Source organism: Oryctolagus cuniculus, chromosome 2 (assembly GCF_051225735.1).
Source record: "Oryctolagus cuniculus isolate XC-2025 breed Fujian yellow rabbit chromosome 2, ASM5122573v1, whole genome shotgun sequence".
In the NCBI taxonomy this organism is placed as follows: domain Eukaryota; kingdom Metazoa; phylum Chordata; class Mammalia; order Lagomorpha; family Leporidae; genus Oryctolagus; species Oryctolagus cuniculus.
In genome coordinates this window covers 17,539,170-17,558,652 of record NC_142868.1, presented here as the reverse complement: position 1 = coordinate 17,558,652, position 19,483 = coordinate 17,539,170, and the positions used below count along the sequence as shown (strand labels likewise).

The 19,483-nt window shown below is 43.0% G+C and overlaps 1 long non-coding RNA gene across 1 annotated transcript; it reads left to right on the top strand.

Moving 5' to 3' along the window:
• The first annotated feature begins 1,475 nt into the window (after positions 1 to 1,475).
• On the top strand, positions 1,476 to 14,028 carry LOC103352340 (uncharacterized). The gene is made up of 3 exons (XR_007917940.3): positions 1,476 to 2,504; positions 3,174 to 3,303; positions 13,906 to 14,028. It is a non-coding gene; the product is annotated as an uncharacterized LOC103352340 (long non-coding RNA).
• Positions 14,029 to 19,483: the final 5,455 nt, after the last annotated feature.

Below are 19,483 nucleotides of genomic sequence, written 5' to 3'. Positions count from 1 at the left end.
ATGAAAGATCATTATATGGTGAATCTCTCAGAGTCCATATCGTCCCTATGTTATTCTCCCACATTCCAACTAATGGTCACTCTGTCTCTAGACATAATCTATAAATACTGGCAGTCGATGAACTCAGGTAACCTGAATAGTTGAACTATCTCATTAATCTCTGATGTTTTAGGTCTCATATAAAGTAGTGAGAAGAGGTTGTTACTTATAGAGACAGAATATCTTAGTTCAGGCTGCTTTAATGAAAATATCATAGACTGGGGCTGGCGTTGTGGCACAGTGGGTTAAAGCCCCAGCCTGCAGCTCCAGCATCCCACATGGGAACCAGTTTGAGTCCCAGCTGCTCCTCTTCTGATCCAGCTCCCTGCTAATGTGGCTGGGAAAGCAGCGGAGGATGGCCCAAGTCCATGGGTCTCTACACCCACATGGGAGAGGTGGAAGAAGCTCCTGGCTCCTGGCTCTTACAACTATTGAGGGAGTGACCTCTCTCTGTGTCTGTACCTCTCTCTGTAACTCTTTCAAGTAAATAAAGTAACTCCTTAAAAAATCACAGACTAGATAGCTTAACCAACAAACATCTATTTCTCACAGTCCTAGAGACTGGGAAGGCTCCGACCAAGGTGTCAACAGATCTGGTGTCTGGTAGGAGCCACTATCTTTTCATAGTGCCCTCCCCTGGTAGAAGGCAGTGCTAGTGAGGGCAAGCTCTTATATCTCTTCTTTCCTTCATCTTTTTTAAATATTGATTTATTTTTTTGAAAGAGATCATGAGAGGGAAGAGACAGAGGGAGAGAAGAGAGATCTTCCATCTGCTGGTTTACTCCCCACATGGCTATAACAACCAGAGTTGGGCCAGGAGCTTCATCTGTGTCTTCCACGTGGGTGTAGGGACCCAAGCACTTTGGCTATTCTCCGCTGCTTCCCCATGTGCCTTGGCTGGGAGCTGGATTGGAAGTGGAGCAGACTGGAACCTGCACCCATATGGGATGCCAGCTCTGCAGGTTGTGTGTTAACCTGCTGCACCACAGCGCTGGGCCCAGGTCTCTTCTTTTAAGGGCACTATTGCCATCCATGAGGCAGGTGCTCTCCTGACCTGTCTATCTCCCCAGGCCCTGCTTCCTATCACCATCACCTTGTTGCTTAGGAGGACAGACACATTCAGTCCATAAAGAAGAGTGGCAGTTACTTCAGACTGGACTAGATCTGAGTCTTGCTAGCATTCTTACATGCCTGGGCACACATGAATGATGAGTTGAGTCTATTTGCATAAAGGGCAGAAATACTGCTCTGTATTGAATTATGATAAGAGATGGAAGAAATGAGAAATACTGGTTTGATTCAAGAATAATGCCTGAGAGTCACAGAGAAAGAGGATTTGAGTGTATAATGTCCTTTTTTTTTTCAAGTTCTCTTCTAGCCCACTTATTTCTAAACATAGTATTCTGTAAAAGGACTACAGGAATGAGCCAGGAGAGGCAGCTCGTGCAGATCTCACCAGAAGGGAGATTCCAGCTGCACTGCACGGAGACCCCTGAGCAGAGGGTAACCGAGGGTGGGGAGAGCATGCCTTCACTTTGTTGTGGGGATAGCAGTGACCAGCATTCTCGGTTAAGACTGATGCCGCGGGATGAGGATGCATGCATACTGGACCAAAAGCAAAACACAGGGACTGATTTCTAAACAACAAAGCAGCTGGAACAGAAGCTAAGAGCAGAAATCGTAACTTTGCAGGGCTTCTATTTGGCCGCTGTGGTTCTCACGGAGAGCTTTCTTATCTGTGGAGACAGCTTTCTGGCTTCTGAAATCTTGGCGATGACTAGAGAAGGAAGGAGTGAGATTGATGATGGTAAAAGCTTGTATCAGAAAGAGCTAAGGGGTTGAGCACTAAACATTGTCTTGGAAGCCTGCACGGATGTTGAAAGGTGAATGCAGAGTCAGAAGGCAGAGTGTGGAACTTCTATTTTTCAGAATGCGGAACTTTTAAGCGATCCGTTTCTTTACTGACAGCGTGATGAGACCAGGACACGTTATAGAACTTGTGGGAAAAGAATCAACCGTAAGTCCCTATGAACATTAAGCTGAAGGAGGAATAAGAATGTCATAATGACCCCATGATTACACGTAGAGGTCATTTTTACTTATGTTTGGCACCTTCACTCCAGGCTGGCTTTAGAGGACCAAGTATTATCCCCATTGCGGAAGTGAAGGAAATGGGCCCCAATTTCCAAGGTTCTGAAGCTGATGAGTGGAAGAGTCTGGATCAGTGCTGAAGGTTAATGAGTTCATCTCTGAGAAGTGTTGCTGTTCCAAGGCCTTTAGCATTCTAAGTGCTGTCTCATTTGCAAGAAGGCAGGGACCTCTCACGAGCCAAGTACTTCATAGTTAGGGATGAGTTTTAAAAACTGCAAAGGGAAAGGAATAATTACAAAGGCAAATTCTGGATGCATGATGTTGGCTGGATATTCTTTGGCAAGAAGAACCAGAAGCAGTTTGCAACAGAACTGGTAAGAATGGCAGACATGGAGTGGTTCTGGCAGGCCCCCAGAGCACAGATGGGGCAGGATAGGCATGGCCCTCAAGATAGCCTACAGCAAACATTACCTTTCATTAACAGTGTCCTCCCCCAGGTATTTCTGTCTTCCTTGGAGCCACCAAGAATAACATAGAGATTCAAAAACCCAAAGATTTATCAGGTAGGCATGGTTGATTTCTGTTTTTTGTTTGGCCCCTTGGCACAGAGGAAGGCTGTTCAGTACCACTCATGCTGAGCAACTCCTCAGGAGTTCTGCAAAGTCCTGTCAGCACAATAACCCCCCCTTTTCATCCTCAGAGGATATGCTGACCCATATCAATTCCCACCTACTAACTCAAGTACTATGAGAATCCTATAGTATGTGCTTCTCCAATTAATTCTTTAGAAAATTTTACTATGACATTTTGAAGCACAAACATAGGTAGAAAAAAATAATAGGATGACTGTGTTGCCCACCTTCAGCAGTCAAGGACACAAAGTCTTTTAATTCCAAGGATTAATGTTAAAATATATGTTATGACATAGACTGCTGGTTCTATTCCAAAATTCTTCCCCTTTTTCCCATAGTTGTAGAAGCCCAGATGTTTAGATGCCTAGGGTAGTGGCTGCATTCTCCATCCTCTACTTGTCTGTGTTGCAGATAAGGAAATGAAGTACCTTGGACTGGGAACTGAGACCACTTCCTTATAATGGTACAGCTACAAAACAGAAAGTGTTCAGGCCTGTGAAGATTTGGAAGTGCAGAACCACCATACAGGTTGGGCTACTAGGTGAGCGAGAAACACACGTTTATCTAATTTATGACGTGTGGCCCTCTAACTTAAAGCACATCTCATTTGAGTCTCTATCACCAGTGCAAAACCAATGTCCTAATAGTCTTCATAAACAGTCCTATAATATTTGCAGAGTAGAAATCTGAGCATGTGTTCTTAATACCAGTTCTCTGATTCAATGGTGTTGATTACATTTTAGCTCAGCTGTTATATTACATACAACTTCCCTTGTTCTAATTTAACAATTATTCCCTGAGTGTTAGTGATATGCCAGGGATTATTCTGGATGTTGGGAGTGTATCAGTCAATAAAAAGAAATAAAAATCTATGTCCACATGGACCTTACGTTCTGTTATGAGCTGAATGTCTGTATCCTCTCAAAATTCATATGTTGAATCCTTAGTCCCCCGTGTGATGGGATTTAGAAGTGGGGCCTTGGAAAGGTAATTGGGTTTAGATGTGGTCTGGAAGGTGTGACTTTCAAGACAATGTTAGTACCCTTAGAAAAGGGGTCGACTGAGAGATCTGTCTCTGTGAGCAAGGACGGGAAAGCCCGTTTGAGGACGTGGTGAGAAGGCAGCTGTCTCAAGCCAGGAGGAGATCTCACCAGGAACTGAATCTGCTGATACCTTGATCTTGGACTTCTAGCCTTCAGAACTGTGAGAAATAGATGTCTGTTTATGCTGTCCCGTCTACGTTATGTTTGCATAGGGGCCCAGGCTGAGACACACTAATAGATTCTTGCTTTCTCCTCTTTTTATTATGAATCCATTTATTCATTCATCAAATATGTATTAAGTGCCTAATATATGATCTGTTGTTGGCATTAAGGATGCAGAAGTTTAAAGGCAAAATATCATTCCTATATCCCTGGTACTTACAATCTAGAGGGGAAGATAGATAAGCAAGATCGCTATGTATCACTAAAAAATATATTCTATAACAAATAATGCTATATGCTGTGGAGTAAAATAAAGCAGGAAGAGCAGTGGGAAGTTGTGTGGGTGGAATTTGATATTTCAGCTGGGGTGACAGTCCGAGGCCACCTCAGAGAAGGTGATACTTGCATGAAGACATAAAGGAGCGATGAGCAAGCTACTCAGAGGCATGGAAAAGCAGTTCCGGCGGAAGGACTTGCGAGGGAGAAAGCCCAGAGGTGGGTAACATGTTCTGGGAACTGTAATGATCCTCTTGTAGCTGGAGCTGAGTGGTCTAGGAGAACACTGGTAGGAGATAAAGTCTCATCCTCTGAGGCCTTGTAGGCCCAGGGTTCTTGAAAGCTCAGGCATCTCTCCCTTCAAACCTAGGTCTGTAGAGGTAGGGCCCCTATGGTCTTGCTAGTACCCACTTGAGGGAAGGTTTGGAGAGGAATTTGAAAATGAGTTCTAGGCCGGTGCCGCGGCTCACTAGGCTAATCCTCCGCCCTGCGGCACCAGCACACCGGGTTCTAGACCCGGTCGGGGTGCTGGATTCTGTCCCGGTTGCCCCTCTTCCAGGCCAGCTCTCTGCTGTGGCCAGGGAGTGCAGTGGAGGATGGCCCAAGTCCTTGGGCCCTGCACCCCATGGGAGACCAGGATAAGTACCTGGCTCCTGCCTTCGGATCAGTGTGGTACGCCGGCCGCAGCGCACTGGCCGCGGCAGCCATTGGAAGGTGAACCAATGGCAAAGGAAGACCTTTCTCTCTGTCTCTCTCACTGTCCACTCTGCCTGTCAAAAAAAAAAAAAAAAAAAAAAAGAATTAAAAAAAAAAAGTTCTAGCAACTGATGAACAGGAAAGATCTGGCTTAGGACAAAAGGACTTACTTGATCCTACGTTCTAGAGAGGGCTTCCCACAAATAGATATTTCAGTGCTGTTGCTGTTCTGAACTGGAGTCAGTGTAAGAAATAAATAATGTAGTGGTGTCCATTGCATGGCCCACTCCAACAGTGCTGCTGGGAAGGAAGTAGAATCCCGCGTTACCAAAGGTGCACCTGCACTCTCCTGGCTGCCAGCCTTGCTCTGCAGGTCCTGACAGATTGGACCTGCCAAGAGGGAACAATAGAGCAGGGTAGCGTAAGGACTACTTTGGGTCCAAAAAATGGGCGATAATAGAAAACAGCTGGTGAGAAATGGAAACCATTCCCATTTTTTCCCCATCATTCTTCCTCTATACTGCATGTCTTCCAGAAGACCTGTGAGGACACTTCAGAAAGTTTGTGAAAAGTGGAATTAAAAGAAAAACTTATGTTGGTGCAAACAGTTTAACAATGAATGATATTTATAATATGCCTTTTCATAAACTTTTTGAAATATCCTTGCCATGGCGACATAAGAATTTCCTAAAAATATTCCTTTTATAACAAACTTATTTTAAATTTGAGAATAGTGGAATTCTTTGTCCAAAGAAAGGCTGGAAATACCAAGTTCAAAAGTGGGTGTAGGGGCTGGCACTGTGGCTCACTTGGTTAATCCAACGCCTGCAGCGCCAGCATCCCATATGAGCACCATATGAGTCCAGAGAGTCCAGCTCCTTGCTGTGGCCTGGGAGGGCAGTGGAGGATGACCCAAGTGCTTGGGCCCCTACACCCGCATGGGAGACCAGGGAGAAGCACATGGCTCCTGGCTTTGGATCGGTGCAGCACCGGCCATAGTGGCCATTTGGAGAGTGAACCAGCAGAAGGAAGACCTTTCTCTCCATCTCTCTCTCACTGTCTCTAACTCTACCTGTCAAATAAAAAAAAAAAGTGGGTGTAATAACAGTTTAGGTTTTGTAGGTACATAATAAGATGTGGTCTTAAGTTAGGCAAACTGAGAATATTTTGTGCAGATGGCATAAGACTTTTTCTGCAACAAAGCCACTCATACATACATCATGGCTCCCACACCCAAGAAGAGGCAGGTCTGTGCAGCTGCATTCAAGGGATTTCCTCTATTTCTCATTCTTTTTCTCCTGGCTCCTCACTTTTAGCTTTGGGCTTGTGCTTTTAATTGCAGATTTTGTCCTGGGACTTGCTTCTTCAACAAAACCCTTCATATGGTTTTCTTAAGCACTTCGACATGCATTCTCTGTTGAAGTTGCCCCAGGAAATCCCTGGGGTCTAGGAGGGGATTGCGGGAGGTGTGAAAGCCAAGCTGAAGACATCCTCCTACCCCACAGCCTGTAGTTACCTTGGGAGCTCAGGCAAAGCTGGAGCCTCTTTGTGTTCTAACTCCAGGAAAGGAGTTTTGCCCTCAGACTTTTTTAGAAGGTGGTAGCAGAAAGGAGCAGGAGAGAATAAGTGTACAAATAGGGAGGCAAAGGAGTTGCTTTGCCTTTTTTTCAGACTATTGCTTTTTCCCATTTCTTTAAAAGTACAAGAGATCATTTTCTCTCCTCCCTTGCCTGAGTTTCTCTAGGCTTTGTTATTTCATTCTGACACACGGTTTTCTGAACCCTTCCTGTGCTCCTTCCCCTGCTATTTTATAGGCGACAGGTAAAGTACAGTACAAAGGACACAAACAGAAGCAAGTGGCATGCAAGAGACCTGTTGGCCTGGGCCACCTGCGGGAAGGCATTGAGGCAGAGCCCAGTGACCCTCCTTTTGAAACAGAGCAGTGTGCCTGCAAACGAAATCAAAGGTGCTTATAAAAAGAATTCCCTCTTTGGACCTGGTTTTTTCCCTCCAAGTTCCAGGTCCTGCTGTCTTCCTGCTGTCACAAGGGAAGGACCCATGGTCCTACTGCTGCTTTGAATGGCAAAAGCTTTAAATGGTAGCATGGCTTCCTGTTCAGGTTGCTGAAGCCAACTCTGCGTGCAGCTCCAAAACCTGGCTGGGAGCTGTTACCAACAATTTTTCTCTTCCTGTTTCACTTTCTTTTTTAAAAAATGCAGTCCCTTTTCTCCCCTGCTATAAATGAAATGGATGCTTCCTACAGGAAATCACTGTAGAACTATGCAGAGAGAAAAAAAAATCTCACCCTCCAGCTCCACCACCAAAAATAAGCCCTGTGAACATGTTGACATTACATTTTGGACTTCTCTCTAGCACCCTTGGAGTTGGAAGAGTCCCAGTCTATGTGCATTATTTTCTTATTTCTCAGATATTCAGGATCTCCAAGTGTGATTTCATTTTTGGATAAGGGTGTTTCAAGGGAGAAAGAAAGAAAAACACCGGACATAGAAGTCATGAGCCCAAGCACCCTCTGTGTAATAATAGTCTGTGATCTCTGGGGACTCCCGGATTGGTGCTTGCTTACAGTAGTTCCTCTTTAGATGCATCTGTTAATTAGGAAGAGGAGTGAGACAGCAGTGACCTGGGGAATAACAACCAGTTGTATGAGATGAGTAACTTGGCAGCACCTTCAGCTGCTCTTTTTTTTTTTTTTTTTTTTGACAGGCAGAGTGGACAGTGAGAGAGAGAGACAGAGAGAAAGGTCTTCCTTTTGCCATTGGTTCACCCTCCAATGGCCGCCGCGGCCGGCGCACTGCGGCCGGCGCACCGCGCTGATCCGATGGCAGGAGCCAGGCGCTTCTCCTGGTCTCCCATGGGGTGCAGGGCCCAACTACTTGGGCCATCCTCCACTGCACTCCCAGGCCATAGCAGAGAGCTGGCCTGGAAGAGGGGCAACCGGGACAGAATCCGGCACCCCGGCCGTGACTAGAACCCAGTGTGCCAGCGCCACAAGGCGGAGGATTAGCCTAGTGAGCCGCGGCACCGGCTTTAGCTGCTCTTCTGAAGATTCTGGTACCCAGCATTGGAAACAGTTTATTTCCAGACACCAGAGTTCTCCAAGGAAGCAAGTTCATGAAGAGATGGCTGGCAGTTTTCAGAGGTGTGAGGAGGGTAATGGCGCCTTATCTGGGCAGGCACCACATGGGTTGGAGATGACTGGACTCCCGCCATTCCAGGCTCCACATCCACTACCTCTGTGCGGGGCATGAACAGTGCAGCCACATATGGTAACTCATGGCATGAAAGGGGAGTCAGGGTTGCTCAGTCTAAGGGTCCCCTTGGCCACTTCATGAGTACCTTTGGCCAGTTGCTGTCCTTTTGTCTGTTGGCTCATTCCCTAGTAAAATGAGTGGCACAAAATTAAATAACCTCTAAGATGCCTTCCATGTCACACATTCCAGTTAAAAGGCAAAATATATGTTCCAAGATGTTGCCACACTCATCAATACATGCTCAAATCTCACCCAAGTTCTCAGAGAACTGCCTGTTCTTACAAACCATGGGTGATCTTGAACATGATACTTAACATCTAAACCTCTCTTTACTCCTTTGTTAAAAGGCAACAGCAATGTGCATCTGTAGGCTTATTACTAGGATGCAATGAAAAATAATTTATTCCACAAATATCTATTCAGCACTGACCACATACTAGGCATAGTTCCAGGCACCATGGGCAAGCAGTGAGCAAGAAGAGTAAAATCTCTTGTCCTGTGAAGATGCTAGACTAGATAGTGGTGGAGGGAGACAGGAAACAAATAGAAGTGCCAATGCTTTGCAGACGATTGAACTTCACGATGGGATGGAAAGCAAGCAGGAAACCATTCCTGTATGAAGGAGCAGGGACGATCTTCCCCAAGGAGATGAACTCCAGGCTGAGATGTCCATGACAAGAGAAGCCAGCGACATAGAAGGGCAGGCTGGGGAAAGGCAGACAAAGCACAAAGTATCTAAGAAGGAAGGCAAAGAGCTTGGCACCTTTGGGGCTTGTAGGGATCCAATAAGGTTGCAGCAGGGAGGGAGAGGAGGATGAAGGTGTGAGAAGGAAGCGAAGGGAGGAGTGGATCACAGAGGATTTGACAAGCCAGGAAAGCATTGTGGACCAGGGAGAGCTTTAACAGCTCTGGGTGCAAAGGTACTCTTGCACCATGTCTGTGAGCATGAGGCAAAGAGAAGGTTCTGCAGAAACCAGTTTCCTGGTTGCCCTGAGAGTGTGAGAGAAAAAGGAGTTTTAGCAAATGGTGCTGTGCCAGACGGTTTCCGTGGTAGCAGAGAAACCCTGGGGGAGAGAGGGGTCCTAAGCTGCTCTGCATATCAGCAATCCGTCCCTCACAGCAGGCAAAGTGACAAGAGAGAGCCATTAGGTTCACAAAGGAAACCTTAAAATAGACTTGGTTAGAGATGCAAATTCAGTTCAGTGTAGGTCTCCCAATGTCTTTAAGCTTAAAAGAGCCCTCTGGGAGTGAAAGGGGGAAGGAGGAAAGGAAGGCAGAGCAGATGGCTCCGTGAATGGGACCTGCGCACTTCAGACAACCCAAGAGAGTCTTTATTAATGAGAAGAACGCTCCACGCGACAAACCCGCGTGCCTTCCGTTATTAATAGCATTATTCTTCCATTTATGAATTGCTAACAGATCCATCCTGGGCTCTTTGAGTCTGAGAGGGAAAGAACCATGTTCCTCTGCCTACTTACAAATGAGCTGCCAGAGGGCCATTTCCCAGGACTTTAAGGAAAGTGAATGTTCCAGAAGAGAAGTAATTACAGTTCTTGGTTTCCAACTGTCTGAGTGGCAGCTCAGATGGTTAATTGACTCTGCTACCCAGCTCCGTGTTCCTGAGGCTTTCCACATCATTGTCTTCTTTCTCCCACATCTTGGGGAGTTTCCACAGTCCAGAAAGCTGGGCACATTTAGGTTACCTCGGAGGGCAGGCCCACCATAGGCAGCAATTGATATCTAAGCCTCTGCAGCTTGCTCTGCTGATTGTCTGTGGAGTTGGAGAGTCTGGGTGTTCATTAGCATCTGTGATATTCTCATTAGCATTCATGAGGCCCATCTGAAAAGCCTCAGAGCCAGAGAGAGAGGAGTAATTCTGTGCCATAGGGACGGACTAGGGGAACTTTCCTGGTTCATTTCGGCCCCAGTGAGGACCAAGGAACCATCATTTCTATCCCAAGATGCCCATCTTAGCACCTAAATGACCATTCTCAGGGAAGTTTGGGAAATAATATTTTAAAATATTTTATAATGAAGAATTTCAAACATGCACACAAGAATAAAGTTACAATGACTCTTCAAGAGTTTACTGCTCCATCAATAATTCTTAATATTTTGCCAATCGTTTAAAACTCTATTTCCCTCTGTTTTTTTCTTTGTAATTTTCAGATCTCGCATGATCTCATCCCTAAGTTTTTGAATATATCTCCAATTGATAAAAATGTTCCCCTCTCCATTTTTTTTGCAGGTTGAGTTCCCTGAGAAACAAACTCTGAGAATGAAATGGAGCCATGGGCAGTGGCTTTAGGATCGGCACCCACAGGAAGAAGGACAGGAGACAAGCTGGGAGAGGGAGAAGCTGGGTTGCTGGGCTGTCCTCCAGAGCACTCAGCTGACCTCTGAAAATGCCACAAAGAGGGCACTTTTGACTGGTCCAGAGTCGGGATGAGCAGGCTTTGCCTTGACATTCCCATAGAACCCCCACACTAACTGGGCTGTCCTTGGGAAGTTGGTGTAACCTTGGTACTGAAGAATAGTTTTTGAAGAAGCCCATGGGTTAACTGGCAGGCCTCCCAGCAGTGGAGGGAACAGATTTTTTGTTTCTGAAGGGGACCCCAGTGGGTCATCAGAGTGTCCCCTTTAGACATGATTACCCCCAACAAAGCCAACAAAATTCTTCAATATCATCCACGAGTATCTAAAAAAGGTCTGGCCCAGATGAAGAGTTATCTTAAATTGGCTTAAAAGATTTCCTTACTGCAGGTTTAGTCTGACTTTTCGATATGCTAATGAACATCAAGACTGTTAAAGGGCTTCTGTTTCCCCCCCTTTTTTATTTACTTGAGATGCAGAGAGCGACTGAAAGAGATACACACAGAGAGTTCCTACCCAATGGTTCATCCCTCTAATGCCTGAAATGGGAACGCAGTCCAGGTCTTCAATGTGAGTGGCAGGAACCCAATTACTTGAGCCATCACCACTGCCTCCCAGGATACACATTAGCAGGAAGCTGGAATGGGGAGTCAGGGTCAGGGATCAAACTCAGTTATGTAGGATACTGGCATACAAATTGGCATCTTAATCACCAGGCTAAATGCTGATCCACATGCAAAAGTCTTAATCAGTGTCTTTACCGTTATGCCCAATGCCTACCCTTCCAAGAGGGTTCTTAAATGTGCAATATTTTAAAAAGTTGTTTAACCATTTAATATATTCTTGGTTTTATTTATTTATTTGGTTGGTTCATAAACCGAAATCAATATCCTGGAGTATTTAGTGAACAAGGAGATACGAATTTTTAGACTTAATATCTTACGTATTATTTTTGATAATATTTTAAATTTACATTATAGTCAAAGACCTAGTGCTCCACTATTTTACAGTATTTGAGAATATCCAAACCAAGTCTCTCTTGTATGACAAAGAGCAAATGTTCAGAGTAAATACGACTTGATGATATAGTCCCTTCCAAGATAACCACTAATTCCAGGAGCATCTGAAGACATTTTGTTAGAACAGGACATGTACTAAAAATACCATGCACTTTATTACATCCACAGCCTTTCACCAACAGGACTTGTTGATATGGTCATTTCTGCAGAGGAAGTGTGGTAGAAAAGGTGGAAAGGATGAAGAGTTTCTGTAGATGTCTTGAAGATATTTTTAGGCTGCTTTGAAGACTCATTTATAACTGCTAGTTCAAGCTTAAGGGGCTGGTGTTGGAAATCAAGGCACTGGAAAGAAGCAGTTCTCCAAGGTTTAGTGAAAGGTCCATAAATCAATATATTCAATTTACATATATGTGATGAACCCAGGCATTGGAATTGATTGATGCAGGGGAAATACAGTTTATTCCATGGGTGTTTTTGTTAGAGTGAGGAGGAGAAAGATGACCATGGAGCTTAGCAAGTCAATGTGTATGCAATCAGTTTCCCTTGTTGTTGTATGGTTGCTTCTCTCGTGGGATTTTTTCAAAACAAAAATACTACCTCGATTAATCTAAGTGTTCAAGCATTATTTGTATTTCATGGAGAAAATTCTTAATCACACAGCTGTTAGGTGAGAATGTTGGCAACATGATCTAGACACTTGGATGGTAACTCTGTTCTGTCTATTGGTGCACTTCACCAAGAGGTTCAGAACAGTGGAAGAACTGGAAGAAGAGGGGGCTGGGATGTCTGGAATAAGGAGTGAATTTGCCAGGCTTCCCTGGGGGAATTTGATGACCTAGGAGGAATCCTCCTCTCCACAATTTATGCGAGAGCTCTGTGCCTTCTAAACCCCTGGGGTTGCTTCTCTGGTTCATTGTGAGAGATGGTGTGGAAGGCCAGTACAGACCTGAAACCGGATCTTTGTGCCTTACAGTTCTAGCTGTACTCACTAGCAGTATGTTTCATGCATTACATTCAGAACATCAGTTTTTATTGATTGATTGATTGATTGATTTGATAATGCCTGTCTCCTTCAAGCTGTTTATGGCAATTAAATTATGTGTTGTTTATGAATTGCTAGATACTCAGTAAATGCTAATATTCTTTCTCTTATTCCTGAGTGAATTACTACTCATCTTCAGCATTAGAAGTTGTTGGTTTCAAAAGCAAAGACTAGGCTTTCCAATAAAACCAGAATTCTTGGATCTCTCCTCCTCCCATCCATCCCATTTCCTAAGAATCTATGCAACACCTTCTGTGAGAGTTTAGCTGTGCACACTACTAAATTATTTTATATATTGCTAGAGAAGTCTCTGAAGGGCTCATACTTATCTGCCTATCACATTTGAGGTCACTTCATTCAATAATTATTAATAAAAAATGTAAGCAACAAATGACTTGGTACTTACTATGACCTAGCAAAGTGTTTGATAGGCAGTAACAACTTTATGGAGTAGGATCTGCTATTATTCTCACTACAGTGATGAGGCTTTTGAGCAGTGGGATTGAGTAAATTGCCCTAGATCATGGAGCTGGTAAGTAATGGAGCAGGCTTTTAAACCTGCTCTTGATGACATCAAAGACCCTTGAGCAGACACTGTGACAAAAAAAAAAAAAAACAACAACAAAAAAAAAAAAACAAAACTAAATCAAAGATCTCTGTGAGTGAGCTCCCAGCAGAAAGAATGGGCCATCAAAGAAGGAGGTTCCTTTCTCTGAAGGGAGGAGAGAACTTCCACTTTGACTATGGCCTTGTCTAAATAAGATCGGAGTTGGTGAACTCAAAAGGCTTCCATAACCTTGGCAACTCATGACAAGAGCCTCGGGTGATTACTGATGCCATAAACAAGATTGTCAATCGTTAAATCAACAACAGGAGTCACTGAGCACTTACTCCCCATGTAGGATCTCTTTCCTTAATGTGTTGTACTATGTGAATTAATGCTATAACTAGTACTCAAACAGTACTTTACACTTTGAGTTTCTGTGTGGGTGCAAACTGTTGAAATCTTTACTTAGTATCTACTAAATTGATCTTCTGTATATAAAGCTAATTGAAAATGAATCTTGATGTGAATGGGATGGGAGAGGGAGCGGGAGAGGGGAGGGTTGCGGGTGGGAGGGTAGTTATGGGGGGAAAAGCCACTGTAATCCAAAAGTTGCACTTTGGAAATTTATATTTATTAAATAAAAGTTAAAAAAAAAAAAAACAAAGGCCCTTGAGCAACAAAACCACTTGTAACAGTGTCTCTTCCAATCCTAGTGGACAAGGAGTTCTTGGGCCTGTAGAAGTGTATGGAGAAAGGAAAGTGCCAACTGTGGGAGGACCAGGAAATATAGTTTAAGTAAATTGGCCAGAAACTCAGCTGAAGCTTGCTCTTTCAAGTAAGTAAATGTATTAACTTCAGTCTCTCTCTAACTTTGCAGCTGTTTATTATTCTTATATCAAACATACTGGTCAAATTTGAAGTAGGAAATTTGCAATAAATACCTTCAACTTTTTTTAACTCCTAAATTTTGTGATCACACAAAAAAAGAGTGTGTTTGCATCTAATCCATTGTGTCTGTGCCCCTGAACACATCTCTCCTTTGGGTAGGAGAATGGAGGGCTGTCATTGGATTGGCCAAAGTCGTGTTCCTGTAACCTGTGCAGTTGGGTAGAATGGAGGTTAGAGTAAAATTTCAGTCAAGAAAGGGAATGACAGCAGACTGGAGAATGAAAGGAAGATATGCTGTGCAGAAAAAAATAATTTTCCTCTTATGTTAAGTCACTTAAAGCTTATCTACATGTAAACAAGTCATTTCTCTCTAAACTCTTTTCATCCATAAGGAGAGTAATAATTTTCCTTGTAAGGTGATTGTTGAGGGACAAATGAAATGCTATATTAGAAAGAAAAACCTTTGTAAACTTTACAGTCCTGCAGAAACATTAATTCTTACTAGGGTCTTTGAAAACCTGTTGTTTCTCTACTAGTCTTGCTCTACATTGACATATTTTAGCTTCATTCTTGGCATCCAATGCTTGCAAGTCATGCTTTATACTAAACTAATTGAAATGTATGTATTACCCTAGACTATGCATGCTTTATATTCTTCAGCCTGAAGAGAAGCAAACATGAGAGTTAAAAAAAAAAAGAAATCCAAGATATGGTTATTTATATCTCATGTCTGCCAAATTCTCCACCAATGTACAGCTTAATTTCAGGTTTACCTTAAAATGTCTCTGCTACAAGGTAAAAGCTGGGTGACAGCCTGTGGATAAAAATAAATACATGGTTTATACAAAGGCAAATATAATAAAGGAAACCAAAGCTCAGGAAGATGCGGGTGAAAACTGAGTTGTGATCAGTTTGTACATTTTAAGGTAAGTGAGAACTTTGCTGAAGGTTATGAATCAAGGGGAGAAAGCAGTGCTTCTCTAAATAATTAAAGCTTCACATTGTATCTTCTTGTAATGCTCTAGCTAATCAAAGTGGAGTTTGCGTGCTTGACCTTAAAGTCAAGAAGGAAATCTTGAATTTCTTCAGCTTCCTGCTTCGGCTGAGGAATTCTAAAACATAGCTATGAGAATGCCATTTTTAGAGAACGTCGCTAGTGATGAATTATGTTCTCTGGTTTGGTAACCTTGACAAACTGGTACCCTCTCTTAGGAAGTTGTGTATGTCATCACTGCTTTCTAGACACCTTAGTGTCATTAATAGTAGTTAGTGGAAAGACTAAAGAACTGGAGGCAGAAAAATGAGCTAATACTGTGGCTTAGGATAAGGAGCACTACATTCCCAATCTCGAGTTAATACAATTTTTTCAGGAATGTATTTTTGCAGTTGGGGGTCATCAAATTAGGATCCAGGGAAAATCTACCCATTGTATTTGATTAACATATCTCACAAATCTCTTTAATCTACAACTACACACCACCTCCTATCCTTTTCTTTTTCTCTGCTATATATTTGTCAAGGATGCTGGGTCATTTGGTCTGCAGAATTTCCTGTGTACCAGATTTGACTAATTACACTGTGTAGCATTTTAAAAACATGTCTCTTTACCCTTCCAATTTACTGGAAAACTGTTAGATGAATGTAGAGGCTTGATTATTTTCTTTTGGCATATATGATGCAAGTTTAATTTGGAGATGGAAGCAGGCACTAACTATATCATTGCCTTAGGGGACATGTGATGGCCAGTTATCAATCACATTGGTAGGACAAACAATGACCCCACTTTCCAAATAAGTTCAAGCTGTTTGGATATCCAGGATCTATGAATATGTTATGCAACATGGCAAAATAGACTCTGTAGATGTAATTCAGGCTACGGATCTGAAAACAGGGAGAAAGCCAATATTACCCAGGAGGATCCAATATAATTCCATGAACCTTTAAAGACAGAGAAACTTTTCGGCTGCATTCAGAAGCATAAGAACAATATGGTGGGGAGGATGGGGTAAGTCAGAGAGAGGGCAAGTTTGAGGAAGCTTTGCTATGCCATAACTGGCCTGAGATGGATGGGCACATGTGTGAGCACCCAAAGAGGCCTCCAGAGGTCTAGGGCACCACTCCGCTGACAGCCAGCAAAGAAACGGGATCTCAATGCAAGCACTGTAAGAAACTCCATTTGGCTAACAACCTGAATGAGTTGGAAGCGGATTTTCCCCAGAGCGTAACAGTGAGAGCCCAGGTCAGCTGACATCTTCTTTCCAAAACCAGGAGCTGAGAAACCAGTCAACCTAAAACTGACTTTCCACCTACAGAACTGTGAGTAATGAATTTATGTTGTTTTAGGCTGCTAGATTTGTAATACTTGTCAGAGAAGCAATAGAAAGGTAATACAAGAAGATGTTGGTATTGTCAGCCTGATTCATTTATTAAGAAGTTCCCCATCCACCTTCCACCTGAAGGGTTCAGGAGCTGTTGATCCTTGTGGCTTACATTTGCTGTTGTGTTTAGAGAGTCACCAAATGGGGCTTTTTGCAGTTCTATCATTCCTTCTGTGTTTATTATTTGATATTCTTCTGTAAAGAAGAACTTTTTCTTTTCAATCAAAGTAAGCTTTGTACATAAAAAGGTGGATAAATGTGTTTTTTTCTCTTTATTTATTAGTCTTAGAATACTGAGAAGGTTGTTTTGATGCTATTCCAGGTGGCCAATTTTTGATATATTAAGATTTCATGGATTGTTGTATATTTATGTGTTTCAACTATAGTATTGCCATTCATTTATATTGGGTGCTTAACTGGTCTACATTGGTGGCCTTGGAAAGTGCCTCAAGTTGTTCCCTTGAATTTTGTCAAGACCTCACTTTCTTATGGTAATGTTTTAATTCAAATGTTCCAGTAGATAGTTAACGTTTTATTTTTGTGCTTGAATTGTTTTGTTAAAAAATTTTGGTTTTATCATTAATTCTCATAGTACAACTCATTAAGGACAGATGTCCAACATGGGGAATAAGTGACAGTGACTGCTGCTGTTGATTTAACAAGTAACACTCTTATTTTTGACGTCAGTGACTACCTGAGGCTATTGTTATGGGCTTCCAAGGCTATGGAAGCCTCTTGAGTCCACAAACTCTGTCAATATTTAGAAAGGGCCATAAAGTGGAGCAGCCGGGACTCGAACTGGTGCCCACATGGGATCCCAGCACTACAGGTGGTGGCTTTGCTGGCTACGCCACAGCACTGGCCCCTCTTCCAATTTTCTGTCTCTGGATCAAACAAACCCAGGTCCCTTTTTGGTTGGGCCTATTTTCTTTTCTTTTCTTTTTTTTTTTTTTAAGATTTATTTATTTGAAAGAGTTACACAGAGAGAGGAGAAGCAGAGAGAGAGAGAGAGAGAGAGAGAGAGGTCTTCCATCTGATGGTTCACTCCCCAAATGCCGGAGCTGTGCCGATCTGATGCCAGGATCCAGGAGCTTCTTCCGGGTCTCCCACGTGGGTGCAGGGGCCCAAGGACTTGGGCCATCTTCTACTGCCTTCCTGGGCCATAGCAGAAAGCTGGACAGGAAGTGGAGCAGCCGGGTCTTGAACTGGTGCCCATATGGGATGCTGGCACTTCAGGCCAGGGCGTTAACCCACTGTGGCACAGCGCTGAGGTTGGGCCTATTTTCAACACTAAACATCAACACTTATGAGATTTTTCTAAGTTCTGTAGCAAAGCCCCTCGTGGAGGCTCGTCAGCTCCTCGGGTCTGCTAGTGTTTAGCTGAGTGATGGTCCTACCTCTTGGCATTTCCTTTTTTTTAATTCTTCTCTCACTCGTGAAAAGTATCCATTTGCCCGTGGGCAGGGCACTCCTGCTCCTCATGTGGGTCCCGAGAGAGCAGACTATGTTTGCTTCTCCTGGAGATACCCCAACTACGAGCTCCATTCACAAGTTCAGTCGGTGCCTCCAGTGCTTTATCCTTCCCCATGGCCTCTGGGGTCCCTGACACGGCTTTGCTGTGCAATTTTCAGTTCAGTCCAGTCCTCTGTGCTGTGCCCAGGGTTAGATGCAGTCAGTGTGGTCCTCCCTGCCTGCAGGGGTGTTTGGAATGATCATGTTTCCGAGTGCCTGTGCATGTACTTGGGGGTGCACTGAAGCGCCTTGACGGGACGAGCACCGTTAGGTGGTACAAGGCACTGTGACCTGGGGCGGCACTGACAGCTGTCAGGAGGGCTCGAGAGGAAGCAGAGCAGCTTTCGTCCAGGTCTTTAGACACGAGGGTTTTATGTGTTATTAGGTGTTTCGTGTTCCTAAAAACACCTTCTACTTTTTAAAAAATGATGTATATTTTATTCTGGTAATTATATGAAGTGTCTGAGCAGCATACTGTAAACCATATAATTTTGTATTGGATCAGAATGGAAACTCATGGGATATGGTATATCTGATCATTTCCACGAAAAATCTCTGGGATAATAAAAAAATTCTTTCCAAAAAAAAAAAAAGGGCCATAGTCAAAGTGGAAGTTCTCTCCTACCTTCAGAGAAAAGTACATCCTTCTTTGATAGCCCCTTCTTTCCACTGGGGTCTCACTCACAGAGATCCTTCATGTAGGTCTCGGCTTTTTATGCCTGGAATGCTTTCCTGGACTTTTCAGCCAGATCCAAATGCCTTAAGGGCTGATTCTGAGGTCAGAGTGTTATTTAGGGCATTTGTCATTCTATGAGTCTGCTGTGTGGCCTGCTTCAAGGGGTTAGTTTTTGTTTTACTTTTGTTTTCAAATATGTGAATGTGTACATCATTTTAACTCAAAATAGATAACTAATAGAAAAGACATTCTGAGAATTCCAGTTTATATGGTTTTGCTATCATTATTGTCTTTTCTCCTTAGTTTTAAGTCAATTTTTAATTTTAAAAAATGTAAACAAATATGCACACATATTTGCATATATGTATTTGTATATATATGTATTCATAGTTTTCCTTACTTAAATAAAAGTTAGCCTTTTTAGCATACCATTTACCTTGTTAATTCTACTTAAAATTTCCTGGTAGTTATCCCATGGCACTGTATAGAAATATTTCTCATTACTTTTTATGGCTATACAACATTCCATAATTGATTCACAGTAAATTTATTCAGCCTGTTCTATTTAGTTGGACACTTGGGTTGCTTTTCATCTTTTATTATAAACAGCCTGTCATGGGGCCTGTGACTGCTGTTTTCATTTTGGCTTGTGTATATTTGGTGTGTATTTACAGAATTGGGGATCCTGGTAAATATACCAGCCATTTTGATAAATGTTCCCCTATTTCACTCCATAGAGGTTGCACATTTGCAACCCAAGAAATAATTTATGAGAATGCACCACCTCTTAATGAAAATTCACTTGCTTAGCCATTTCTTGACTTGAGTAGTTACTGA